The sequence below is a fragment of the Amblyraja radiata genome, chromosome 14 (genome assembly GCF_010909765.2).
Source record: "Amblyraja radiata isolate CabotCenter1 chromosome 14, sAmbRad1.1.pri, whole genome shotgun sequence".
In the NCBI taxonomy this organism is placed as follows: Eukaryota; Metazoa; Chordata; class Chondrichthyes; order Rajiformes; family Rajidae; genus Amblyraja; species Amblyraja radiata.
The window spans coordinates 41,333,723-41,346,535 of NC_045969.1; the positions used below are offsets into that span (position 1 = coordinate 41,333,723).

Consider the following 12,813-nt stretch of genomic DNA (forward strand, 5'->3'; position numbering starts at 1 on the left):
TATTTTTACACGTTGCAATGAATGCAATTTCTATTATTTCTTTCCACTTCCAAACAAAAATGTGGTTGGATTATTCCACGTATGATCAACCTCGGTGAGACCAAGCACAGGCTTGGCGATCGCTTTGCACAACACCTCCACTCAGTTCGCAATAACCAACCTGATCTCCCGGTGGCTCAGCACTTCAACTCCCCCTCCCATTCCGAATCCAATCTTTCTGTCCCGGGCCTCCTCCATGGCCAGAGTGAGGCCCACCGTAAATTGGAGGAACAGCACCTCTTATTTTGCTTGGGTAGTTTAAATCCCAGCGGTATGAACATTGGCTTCTCCGATTTCAGGTAGTCCTTGCTTTCTCCATCCTTCCCCTCCCATTCCCAGCTCTCCCACAGCCTACTGTCTCCACCTCTTCCTTTCTTTTTCCGGTTCCCCCCCCCCCGACATCAGTCTGAAGAAGGGTCTCGACCCGAAACGTCGCCTATTCCTTCGCTCCATAGATGCTGCCAACCCGCTGAATTTCACCAGCTTTTTTGTCGACCAACGGGATCCCACCGCTAGCCACCTTCCCATCTCCTCCCCTGTCGGCTTTCCGCAGAGACCTATTCCTCCCTCTGTATCTTCCTGGTCAATTCGTCCCTTCCCACCCAAAACACCCTCTCTCCGGGCACTTTCCCTTGCAATCGCAGTAAATGTTACACTTGTCACTTTACCTCACCCCTTGACTCCATTTAAGGACCCAAGCAGTCTTTCCAGGTGCGGCAGAGGTTCACCTGCACCTCCTCCAACCTCATCTATTGCATCACTTCCTGTTTGTGCTTTGTATTGAATTTAGAAAAAATGCTACCACGTACAGCTGTGATTTTTGGCCATTTTACTGAGTCCCCCTCCGCTCATCAGGTGCCGACGAAATTTCCCATCGATGAAAAATAAAAGTTATTTGTGTTTAAAAAATGTTGAGATTCACTCTCCTGTCAATCACCCCATGAAGGCCACGCCCCTCCTGGTGGGAGGGGGAGGGAGTGTGGGTGTGGCTCAGTCTCTGCAAGATGGAGGAGGGAGAGGTCACGACTCGTTGTCTTTAGTGGCCTTGAACCCTGCTTGAAATGGTATGAAACTGCACTTGAATTTGGTGGCCTTGCACCCTGCTTGAAGTGGTAAGAAACTGCACTTGAATTTGCTGGCCTTGCACCCTGCTTGAAATGGAATTTCAAGGAATAGACGTGAGTCAACTACCAGCCCACCAGCCGTGAGTGAGTGAGCTGCCAACACAACAGGCTTGAGTGACTGAGCCACCAGCCCAAGAATCCATTCTGCCCACAAAGTCCATACCAGCCCTCTGGAAACCAGTCCCTTCAGCCCACAATACCCATACTAGCGCTCCTGAAAGCCCCCCCCACTGGCCACCAATATTGGAATTGGTGGAGAGGTGGAATACGAGAAAGGCGACCGGACAGCAATGGCGGCCAGATCTCCCACAATTCAAAGCGAGGGAGAAAGTGCCTAGCGCCAACCAGTTGCCGTGGCAGTGCGCATGTGCAAGGCGGCCGGCCGTGGCGGCAGACTGAGGAGCGGGCGGAGAGCGGAGACCCGGCGGCCCGGACATGGATACGGATGGCGGGTGGAAACGGAGAGTGACAGGGAGAGAGATAGAGGGGGGGGCCCACTCAGAGTTGAACGGCAGGTGTCCCCGGGTGCTTGCCAAGCCGGGCCAAGTGACAAGACTTTTATGTTCAAAAGGGAACTGCAGATGCGGGAATATCGAAGGTACACAAAATTGCTGGGGAAACTCAGCGGGTGCAGCAGCATCTATGGAGCGAAGGAAATAGGCGACGTTTCGGGGCGAAACCCTTCTTCAGACCCTGAAGACCCAGAGTCTGAAGAAGGGTTTCGGCCCGAAACGTCGCCTATTTCCTTCGCTCCATAGATGCTGCTGCACCCGCTGAGTTTCCCCAGCAATTTTGTGTACCTTCGACAAGACTTTTATGTTGCCCGGCGGGACGTTAGGTGGCCATTGGCATCCGGGCAACCGTTAATTTCGAGCCTGGCCTTGGCCGGAGACCCCCTAGATTTTCAGGCCCTGGGCTTCAGTTTACAAAGCCTTTAGGTAAATCCGGCTCTGTGTACCTGCATGCTTACTTTCATTCACTGATGAACAAGGACCCCCCAGATCCCGTTATACCTCCTCTTTTCCCAATTTGACACCATTTAGATAATAATCTTCCTTCCTGTTTTTGCTTCCAAAATGGATAACCTCACATTTATCCACATTAAACTGCATCTGCCATGCATCTGCCCACTCACCCAACCTGTCCAAGTCACCCTGGATTCTCATAGTATCCTCCTCACAGTTCACACTGCTTTTGGAGTGTCATGGGCAAATTTGCTAATGTTACTTGTAATCCCTTCATCTAAAGGTGAGAAGGGAAAAGTTTAATGGAGACGTGCTGGGCAAATTTTATACACAGTGAGAGGTGTGGGCCTGGAATGTATTGCCAGGGGTGATGGTGGAGACAGATATGATAATGGCGGTTAAAAGGCTTTTAGATAGGCAAATGGAAGTGCAGGGATTAGAGGGATATGGACCATGTACAGGCAGATGAGATCAGCTTAGTTTGACATCATGGGTAAGAAAGAACTGCAGATGCTGGTTTAAACCGAAGATAGACACTAAAAGCTGGAGTAACTCAACGGGACAGGCAGCATCTCTGGAGGGAAGGAATGGGTGATATTTCAGGACTGAAGAAGGGTATCGACCCTAAACGTCGTCCATTCATTCTCCAGAAATGCTGCCTGACCCGCTGAGTTACTTCAGCATTTTGTGTCTACTATATCTTTAGTTTGACATCATGTTAAGTTCAGTTTAACTTGGCATGTTTGGCACAATCATTGTGGGCCGAAGGGCCTCTTCCTGTGCTGTACTGTTCTCTGTTCTGTTTTTCATCCATGAAAACCAAATTGCATATCTGATCTTATCCCACTTGCCCGTGCTTGTTCTTTATTCCTGCAAACCTTTCCACGTGCCTGTCTAAATATCTTTAAGCGTCGTAAATGTCATAATTGTACCCACCTCTACCACTTCCTCTGGCAGTTTGTTCATGTATGCACCATCCTCTGTGTGGGAAAATCTTTTAAATATTTCCCCTCTTATCTTAAACCTATCTCTCGTTTTAAAATCCCCGATCCTGGGGAAAAAACCCCCCAGCTATTCACCTGGTCTATGCCCATCGATTTTATACAGCTTCTATGAGGTCGCTACTCAGCCTCCTATGCTCCATGGTAAAAAAAAACAGCCTATTTTTATTGTATTCTTTATAATTCAAACCCTCGAGACCCATAACATTCTTTTAAATCTCTTTTTACACTCTTACCAGTTTAATAACATCCTTCCTATAGCAGGATGACCAGATCTGTACATAGTACTCCAAATGTGGCCTTAACAATATCTTATACCCAATACCCTGATGAAGGCAAGCGACCAAACGCCTTCTTCACCACCCTGTCTTCCTGAGTCACCATCTTCATGCAACTGCATGTATTTACTTGCACTGCTAAGTCTCTGTTCTACAGCACTTACCAAGGCCCTACCCTTTAATATATACGCATTGCCCTGGTCTGTCATTCCACAATGCAATATTTTGCATTTACCTGAATTGAACTCCATCGACATTCTGGGCCCTGTCATCGTTAAGCATGAGTATCTTCTTGGAGCCTTCCCTTTTAGTTATCTGTTAAACAGACTATCCCATTTTGCTGAATACCATTCAATACACTGGAGATGTCTTCAATATGAAGAAAGCACCCTTCAGTGGTCACTTGTAACAATTACATGGATATTTTTATTTTCCATACTTGGGTGAGCATGACAACAAGTTGATTTATCCTTTTGGGATCCCATATGTTCATGGACTTCACATTGGCAATGTTTTAGTTTTAAATTTAGCTTAAAGATACTGCACAGAAACAGGCCCATTGGCCCACTGAGTCCATACCGACCATTGATCACTTAACCAATAGGGGCGGCACAATAGCACAGCGGTAGTGTTGCTGCCTTGCAGCGCCAGAGACTCGGGTTCGATCCTGTCTACGGGTGCTGTTTGTATGGAGAATGTATGTTCTCCCTGTGACCATGCGGGCTTTCTCCGGGTACTCCGGTTTCCTCCCCAACTCCAAAGACATGCAGGTTTGTAGGTTAAGCACTTTGGAACACCCCCAGGCAATTAAATTGCCTCCAATATAGGTTCTGATTTCTGTAAATTGTCCCTAGTGTGTAGGGACAATTTACTAGTGTATGAGGATCGCTGGTCGGCGCAGACTCGGTGGGCTGAAGGGCCTGTATCCATGTTGTAAGTAAACTAAAGTAAACTAAACTCGTTCACACTAGTTCCATTTTTGCATCTGCTGAAACGTCACCATGTCACTTCAATATTATGCTTGCTTCCAGAATATATTGTTGCATTAATTCTTATGCAGGGAAATGCAGGAATATCTCTAGTTTGTAAAATAACCATCTTCCATTTGATCTTGATTCAGAAATAGTGTTGCAGAGAATGCACCTAAGATTGCAGCAGTAATGCTAGTCTAACATCAGGAGGAGCTGTGTGATTGTGCTATTAAACTATGAAAATATCTGCATTAATAATTCCGTCTTTCAAATGCATTTTGCTCATCCTCTTCCTCTGTACTCCATTAATTTGCCAATACCTGTCATCTTTTATTATTTTCATTTCTTAATGTAATCTAACTAAGTAGATTTTTCTTTTTTTTTGTATTTTGGTTTTATTCTCGTCATTTTCCTTTCTCCACATCCTGCTTTTTACTTTGGGCTGAGAAATATTGTTAATGTTGGATTCTTTTTGGCATCAGCTGTCCTTTAAATACAGCACTGGACCAGTTCACTCATCAAAAATCCAAGGCTGAGGCTCTGCCGTGAAGGACCGTAAGCTTTGTTTAGAAGACAGCGTTTCCATGAAGCGAATCAAGGCTAACCTTGAAGACTGAAGGGGTTACATGAACACACTTCGCCCTGAAGGCTGTTTACACAGACTGAATGCATGAGACCGCTGATGCCAGAATCTGGAGCAAAATCAAAATGCTTGAGGATTTCAGTGGGTCAGGCTTCGTCTGTGGAGGCAAAGTGCAAGTTGTCATTTCAGGTTGAGGCTCTGCATCAGTTTAGATTATTGTCATGTGTACAGAGGTACAGTGAAAAAGCTTTTTGTTACGTGCTAACCAGTCAGTGGAAAGACTGTACATGATTACAATTTTGCCAAATTGAATTTTGGTCCATGATCGATGATCCATCAATTGTTATCAGGACAGCACCATTGTGAGGTTAATGATACTTTGTGTCTTTTTTTGTAAACCAGCATCTGTGGTTCCTTGTTTCTACAGCACCTTTGCTACTTTGAATGCATACAATTTCATAGTGGTGATGTGTCTTTCTCTAAATGGTGGCTTCATTAATGGCAGGGGTTCCCCTGACACCATGGCTGCCCAATAAAACACAGATAGAAACAATTTGGGATATTCTGAGGTTGCAAATGGTAACAGATATCAGTTTTATTATAAATTAGTATTTAATTTTAGTTTAGATATACTGCATGGAAACAAGCCCTTCAGCCAGAGTCTACGCTGACCAGCAGTCACTCCATTATCCTACACACTAGGGACAATTTACAGATGCCCGTTGATTCAGTTGCCTGATATCAGTTGGGAAGAAACTGATCCTGAATCTGGATATATGCATTTTCAAACATCTGCATCTCTTGCTTGATGGGAGAGAGGAGAAGATGGAGTGGCCGGGGTGAGAATGGTCCTTTGATTATGCTGGTGGCCTTGCCGAGGCAACGTGAAGTGTATATGGAGTCAATGGAAGGGAAGTTGGTTTGCATGATGGTCTGGGCTATATCTCTGCAATTTCTTGCGTTCTTGGATGGAGCTGTTCCCAAACCATGCAATAAAATGCTTTAGTTGGGGCGATTTATTGGTATCTTGATGAGTATCCTTCCCTCAACAAACACTGCAAGATCCATGCCAATGAGCTTTAATCAGAAACAAGTGACCAGAAATTTTAATAGTTTATTTTTCTACTGTTGCTACTTGGGCTACTGAGATTTTATTTCAGGGTTCTAGCATGCAGCTGTTTGTCTGTGATGTCTCATAACAGAATTTTAGACTTTCGACTTCAGAGATATAGTATGAAAACAGGCCCTCCTCCCCACTGTGTCTGCGCCGACCAACAATCCCCATACACTAGCACTATCCTACACACTAGGGACAATTTACAATTTCACCGAAGCCATTTAACCTACAAACCTGTACGTCTTTGGAGTGTGGGAGGAAACCAGAGCACCCGGAGAAAACCCACGTGGTCACAGGGAGAACATAAAACTCCGTACAGATGGCACCTGTAGTCAGGATCGAACCCAGGTCTCTGGCGCTGTAAGGCAGCAACTCCACCGCTGTGCCACCACCGCCCTTAAAGGAAGATCCATTATTTTGTGAGATCTTGTTGTGAATTCATTTGGTGCCTCACGTAAAACCCAACAAGGATAAGCAAAAATGTGAGGGTCGATTTATTGAGCTCAGGGAGAACAAGGATGTGAAAATTGATGTAAGACCTTCCTTTCTTCTGGATGCTCGTTGTTGCCCTTGAAGAGAGAATTTGAAAGCAAGCAGATGGATGCTTAGTGAGGGCAGGACAAATTCTATTGTCTACTGGCCAGCGACTATTTGAAACAGCTGCTCTATCTGCTGAAGGCAGTTTGGTCCTTTGCCCTTGCCAGTTACCACGTTCTACTGGTGAGATAGAATGTTTCCTGAAGCAACAAGCACTCTCCTCAGAGAAACAAGTTAAAACAGCTCCTATCGATACATTAATCTTCAGACTTTAGAGATACAGCGTGGCAACAGGCCCTTTGGCCCACCGAGTGCACGCCAACCAGCAATCACTCCCTACGCACTAACACCATCCTACACAATAGTGACAATTTACAATTTTCCCCAAAGCCAATTAACCTACAAGCATGTACATCTTTGGCCTGTGGGAGGAAACCGGAGCACCCGGAGAAAACCCATGTGATCACAGGCAGAACATATGAACTCCATACAGACAACACCCATAGTCAGGATTGAACCTGGGTCTCTGGTGCTGTAAGGCAGCAAATCTACTGCTGTGCCATTGTGTCCCTGAACAGCCCTAATAGTTAAGATGAGTTTTAGCAATACAGTATGGAAGCACGCCCTTCGGCACGCTGACCAGCGATCCCCGTACACAAGCACTGCCCTACACGAGGGACAATTTACAATTTTTTACCAAAGCCAATTAACATACAATCCTGTCTCCACCTCTTCCTTTCTTCTTCCTACCCCCACATCAGTCTGAAGAAGGTTCTCGACCCGAAATGTCGCCTATTTCCTTCGCTCCATAGATGCAGCCTCACCCGCTGAGTTCCTCCAGCATTTTTGTCTAACTTCGATTTTCCAGCATCTGCAGTTCCTTCTTAAACATACAATAGTGAGGGAAGAACCCGGAGCATGTGGGGAAAACCCACGCAACCACGGGGAGAATGTACAAACTCCATACAGATAGCACCCGTGGTCAGGATCGAACTCGGGCCTGTGGCTGAAACTTTACCACTGAGCCACCATGCCGCCCTAACATTGGTACTCATTGGTAAAACGTTACTATTTCCATTTTTATATTTCCATGCTCCTGGTGAATAAGATAACAATTATTTTAAATCCCGTAGAAAATTTATATGAATCTGGCTGTTTCAGAGCTTAGTTAATGAATGGTTCATTTAAGTATTCCTATCAAATTAAACACCATGCCTGTTGTTACCCATCAATAACTGGAGGGTAGTTAGATTCAAATAATTAAATAATGGATTAGGATAAAGATCACATGAATATTTATAAATTCATCACATTGACTGTATTAAATATCGATATACATATTCTATTCTATGTCAAGAGCTATTATATCAAATAGTTACTATGGTGATGCCATTTTTCAACTCTCTTCACAGTTTCTTCCCAGCTGTTATCAGGCAACTGAATCATCCTATCACCAACTAAAGCACGATCCTGACCTACCAGCTACCGCTTTGGAGATCCTCGGACTATCTTTAATCTGACTTTATAGATTTTATTTTTGCACTAAACTTTACTCCCTTCCTCCTGTATCAGTACATTGTGGACGGCTTGATTGTAATCATGTATAGTCTTTCTGCTGACTGAATAGCACACAACAAAAAAGCTTTCCACTGCACCTCGGTACACGTGACAACAAACTAAACTAAGCTAAACTCTGTCCAAGATAGATGTTTACCCCTATTGTGTTCTGTTTCAATAGAATACAATTGAGGTAAACCACCATACAATTTAATTATGATTAATTTAAATATGATTTACTGAGATCTAAAGTAAGAAAATGACTGCTACTCTTGCTTTCTCCAGCTAACTATTAATCAGCAAGTGGCCAACAGACAACTTATTTGATATGGTCAAACGTAGACTCGCTCTGAAATTCACAGTCGAGACTTTGAGTTGGAGTGAAGAATTATGTCTGGAATTTAACACAGTGGAGAAGAGAGTGAGTGAGAGAGAGAGGTGTGGGAGGAACTGCAGATGATGGTTTAAACTTAAGATAGACACAAAAAGCTGGAGTAACTCAGCGGGACAGACAGCATTTCTGGAGAGAAGGAATGGGTGACGTTTTGGAAGGAGACCCTTTTCAGAGAGAGAGTGTTGTTCAAGTGGTTGGGATTACGAAGGGTTATCCTGGGGTGGGTGTTTGCAGAACTTTGTATGTCAAGGTGAGATCAGAAAGGACAGAAAAAATGAAGACAAATGAGGAGTGAGGATAGAATTGGAGATCATGAACTTGAAGGAGGAGATCGGACTGGTCATAGTCTTTTTGGTGTCAGCAGTCATTGGGAGAGTTGGCGATGGAAGCATGTCTTGGGGGAATCACAAAGTTAAAGCGATATACATTGATTCCTACTCTGTCACAAGTAAAACTATAACTATAACGCTAACTCACTATAACTGAGCGTTTGACAGCACTGGGCTTGTACTTGCTCGAGTTTAGTAGGTTGATGGGGGACCTCATTGAAACTTACAGAATAATGAAACGCGTAGATGGAGTGAATGTGGAAAGTATCTTTCCATTGGTGGGAGAGTCTAGGACCAGAGGTCATAGTCTCAGAATTAAAGGGCGCTCTTTTAGAAAGGAGGTGAGGAGGAACTTCTTTGGTCAGAGGGTAGTTAATCTGTGGAACTCATTGCCACAGAGTGCTGTGGAGGCCAAGTCAGTGGATATTTTTAAGGCAGAGATAGAGTGTTTAGGGTTATGGGGGAAAGGCAGGAAAATGGGACTAAGAGGCATAGATTAGCTATGATTGAATGGCGGAGTGGAACTTTTGAACTATATAATTGGTCAGCCATTTTGCATCCTTTCACCTGCCAACCTTCTCGAAGCTTGGAAAACAGTTGAAAATCAGATTCTTGTTAAAAGGAAAGGACAAACTATCCATAAAAGTACAATATACCTCCAATCCTGCCTCTGTTAAGTCTTGAAAAGGGTGTGATCGAAGGGCATAGGTTTTCTGCATTAGATTTCCGAACTTTATTTGATCTTTCATTTTCAGCATTTCATTTATGCATTTGTCTAATTAATTCCTGGTATTATTGCAATGAATTGTTGCTACACTATAAATTGCTCTGAAATCCTTTCATTAAAGCAAAATATTGAATGGCTAACAATATTCCAATTATGACCTAGGTAATATCGTGCAGAAATTCAACACTTTTGCTCCTGTACCTTCCCGACATAGGTTATGCCTTCAGTGCAAAATGTGTGCAATAATTACCTTAATGAGCTGGAAATGATTTTTGTTCAAATCCTTTTTAAGTTTTGATTATGCTTATAACTTACAAATGATGTGCATTTGATGTTCATTTATCTAACGGATGTATCTAAGAATTCATTAAATATAGCCATTGAAAATTCTGGAAATAAAAGTACAGATTTTTCAATTAGCATTAGTTTAACAGGAGCAATAAACATTTTGGATTACTGCTGGGTTTGAAATAATGGATGGCTTTAATATAATCGTATATATAATTATGAGAGGCATTGATGGGTTATACACTCAGAACCGTTTTCCCAGGGTGGAAATGTCGAAAAAATAGAGAATAGGTTTAATGGAGATGTATGGGGTACGATTTTCACACAGAAAGTGGTGGGGGCCTGGAGCACATTGCCAGCAGTGGTGGTGGAGGTAGATATGATAGCGGCGTTTAAGATGCGTTTAGATAGACACATGGAAGTGTAGGGAATAGAGGGGATATGGCTCATGTACAGGCTGATATGATCAGTTTAACTTGACGTCACACTCAGTGTATACAAGGGCCCGTTCCTGTGCTTTACTGTTCTATGTTCTACGTTGCTATATTACTTACCAAAGTGAAAGGCTTGGTAGAATGGATTTGGAGAGGATATTTCCACTAGTGGGAGAGTCTAGGACCAGAGGTCATAGCCTCAGAATTAAAGAATGTTCCTTTAGGAAGGAGATGAGGGGGAATTTCTTTAGTCAGAGAGTGGTGAATCGGTGAAATTCGTTGCCACAGAAGGCTGTGGAGGCCAAGTCAATGGATATTTTTAGGACAGACTCTTGATTGGTGTCAGGGGTTGTGGGGAGATGGCAGGAGAATGGGGTTAGGAGGGAGAGATAGATCAACCATGATTGAATGGCGGAGTAGACTTGATGGGCCGAATGGCCTAATTCTGCTCCTATCACTTATGACATGATCTTATGTTCTATGATTGGCAAAGTCAAGTTAGAATGTCTTGCTTATTTGCTGGGGAGGATACTAACAAGGATACTCAATTTGATTATTTACAGATATCTGGGTGAGAATCTGTGCAAAATAATGATTTAAAGCATCAGATATAATTTGAGCAGGGGAACACACATGCGGCTGACAATGTTTGTGCTCAAATAGAGACTGGCTCAACCTTGAAGTGTACGGAAAATTAAGGGTGAAGGACTTGCATATGCTGCTCTTATTATGGAAAAGGAAGACTAAATGATAGTTGCTTGGGTCTCTTCCCTTCCCAGTGTCTGTGTCTATCTGCCCATCACCGCATAGTTTGGGAACAGCTCCATCCAAGACTACAAGAAATTGCAGAGAAATATGAACGCAGCCCAGACCATCACACAAACCACCATCCCTTCCATTGTCTCCATTTACACCTCATGCTGCCTCGGCAAGGCTACCAGCAGAATCAATGAAGTCACACCCGGGCCCCTCCCCACACTTCCCTCTCCGATGAGGCAAGTGGTGTAGAAGTGTGGAAACACACACCTCCAGATTCAGTGACGGTTTCTTCCCAGCTGTTATCAGGCAACTGAACCATCCTACCAACAACTAGAGAGCAGTCCTGAGCTACTATCTACCTCATTGGAGACCCTCAGACTATCTATCTTTCATCGTACCATTCTGGACTTGAACTAAACATTATTCACATTTATCCCTTTATCATTTATCTGTACACTGGATTGGCTTAATTGTAATCATGTGTTGAATTTCTGCTCACTGGTTAGCACGCAACAAAAGCTTTTCACTGTACCTTGGTACACGTGATAATACAGTAAACCAAACTAAACTAAACTAAACAACAGAGGACAACAGAGGAGGAGGACTGAACTTTGGTGCCTTCCCTCACAGTGGGAAACTTTGATACCGTTGTGTGGGGATGTTTATGTTAAAGACTAGCGTGTTCTGTGTTCTTTATTTTATTCGTATGGCTGTATGGTGATCACAAATTTCACTGTACCAATTGGTGCATGTGATAAATAAATGTCTCTTGTCTCTTGTCTAGTCTCTTGTCTAGTCTCTTGTAAATAAATCTAAATTAATCTCACCTGGTTCTACCTATCACTTATCAACCTCTATGCCACTCCTCCGTTAACTCACTTGTATTAGCTCTTCCCTCTACCTTCTCAGTCCTGATCTCAAGCTGGAACATTGACCATCCCTTGCCTTCATAGACGCTGCCTGACCCGTTAAGATCCTCCAGCAGTTTGCTTATTTCTTCAGATTCCTGCATTTGCTGTCTTTTGATCCTCTTGCTTAGATCAATATTTTGATGCAGAGGAGGTTTGCATGATCTTTAAAGATATCCTGCCTGCAGTTTCATTTCAATCATAGGAATCTTTCCAGAAAACTTTAGTGTCACTTTGGGACGATGACGTAATATCAGATTTATGGCTAGAATTTATGCTGAATAGATAATGATGTTACCGGCAAAGGGTTGTCATTAATTAAATAGCTTTTGATCACGGCATTAGTGAAGTTCTCTATGGTTCTGTAGGGACCATTGATGTCTATTACCTACATCAATAGTTGAATGAGGCCATTACTAGAACCAGTCATACATTTAAAAATAACATTAAAAAGTTCCCAAATGTTAGAAATTTAAACTATATTGCCTGCAGGCTATGTTTAAACTTTGAAGGAAACCATATTCCCACAATATGGAAAAGTAAAAGCTAACTTGTTGGTTTTGAGATATATGTGAATGGTGTTCTTTAAGACTTCCAGAGCAGGAGATGGATCAGAAAAATTAAACTTTAGAATTTAGAGATACAGCGCGGAAACAGGCCCTTAGGCCCACCGACCATCGATCACCACGCACACTGGCACTATCCTACACACACTAGGGACAATTGACATTTTTTTTAACTGAAGCCAATTAACCTACAAACCTGTAAGTCTTTGGAGTGTGGGAGGAAACCGGAGCACCCG

General features: G+C 43.3%; 1 long non-coding RNA gene across 1 annotated transcript; it reads right to left on the reverse strand.

Annotated features, from left to right (window-relative positions):
- Positions 1–949: 949 nt before the first annotated feature.
- LOC116980918 lies at positions 950–10,610 on the reverse strand. Its single transcript, XR_004414101.1, has 3 exons — positions 10,465–10,610; positions 3,544–3,551; positions 950–960 (listed from the first exon to the last, which is right to left on the reverse strand). It is a non-coding gene; the product is annotated as an uncharacterized LOC116980918 (long non-coding RNA).
- Positions 10,611–12,813: the final 2,203 nt, after the last annotated feature.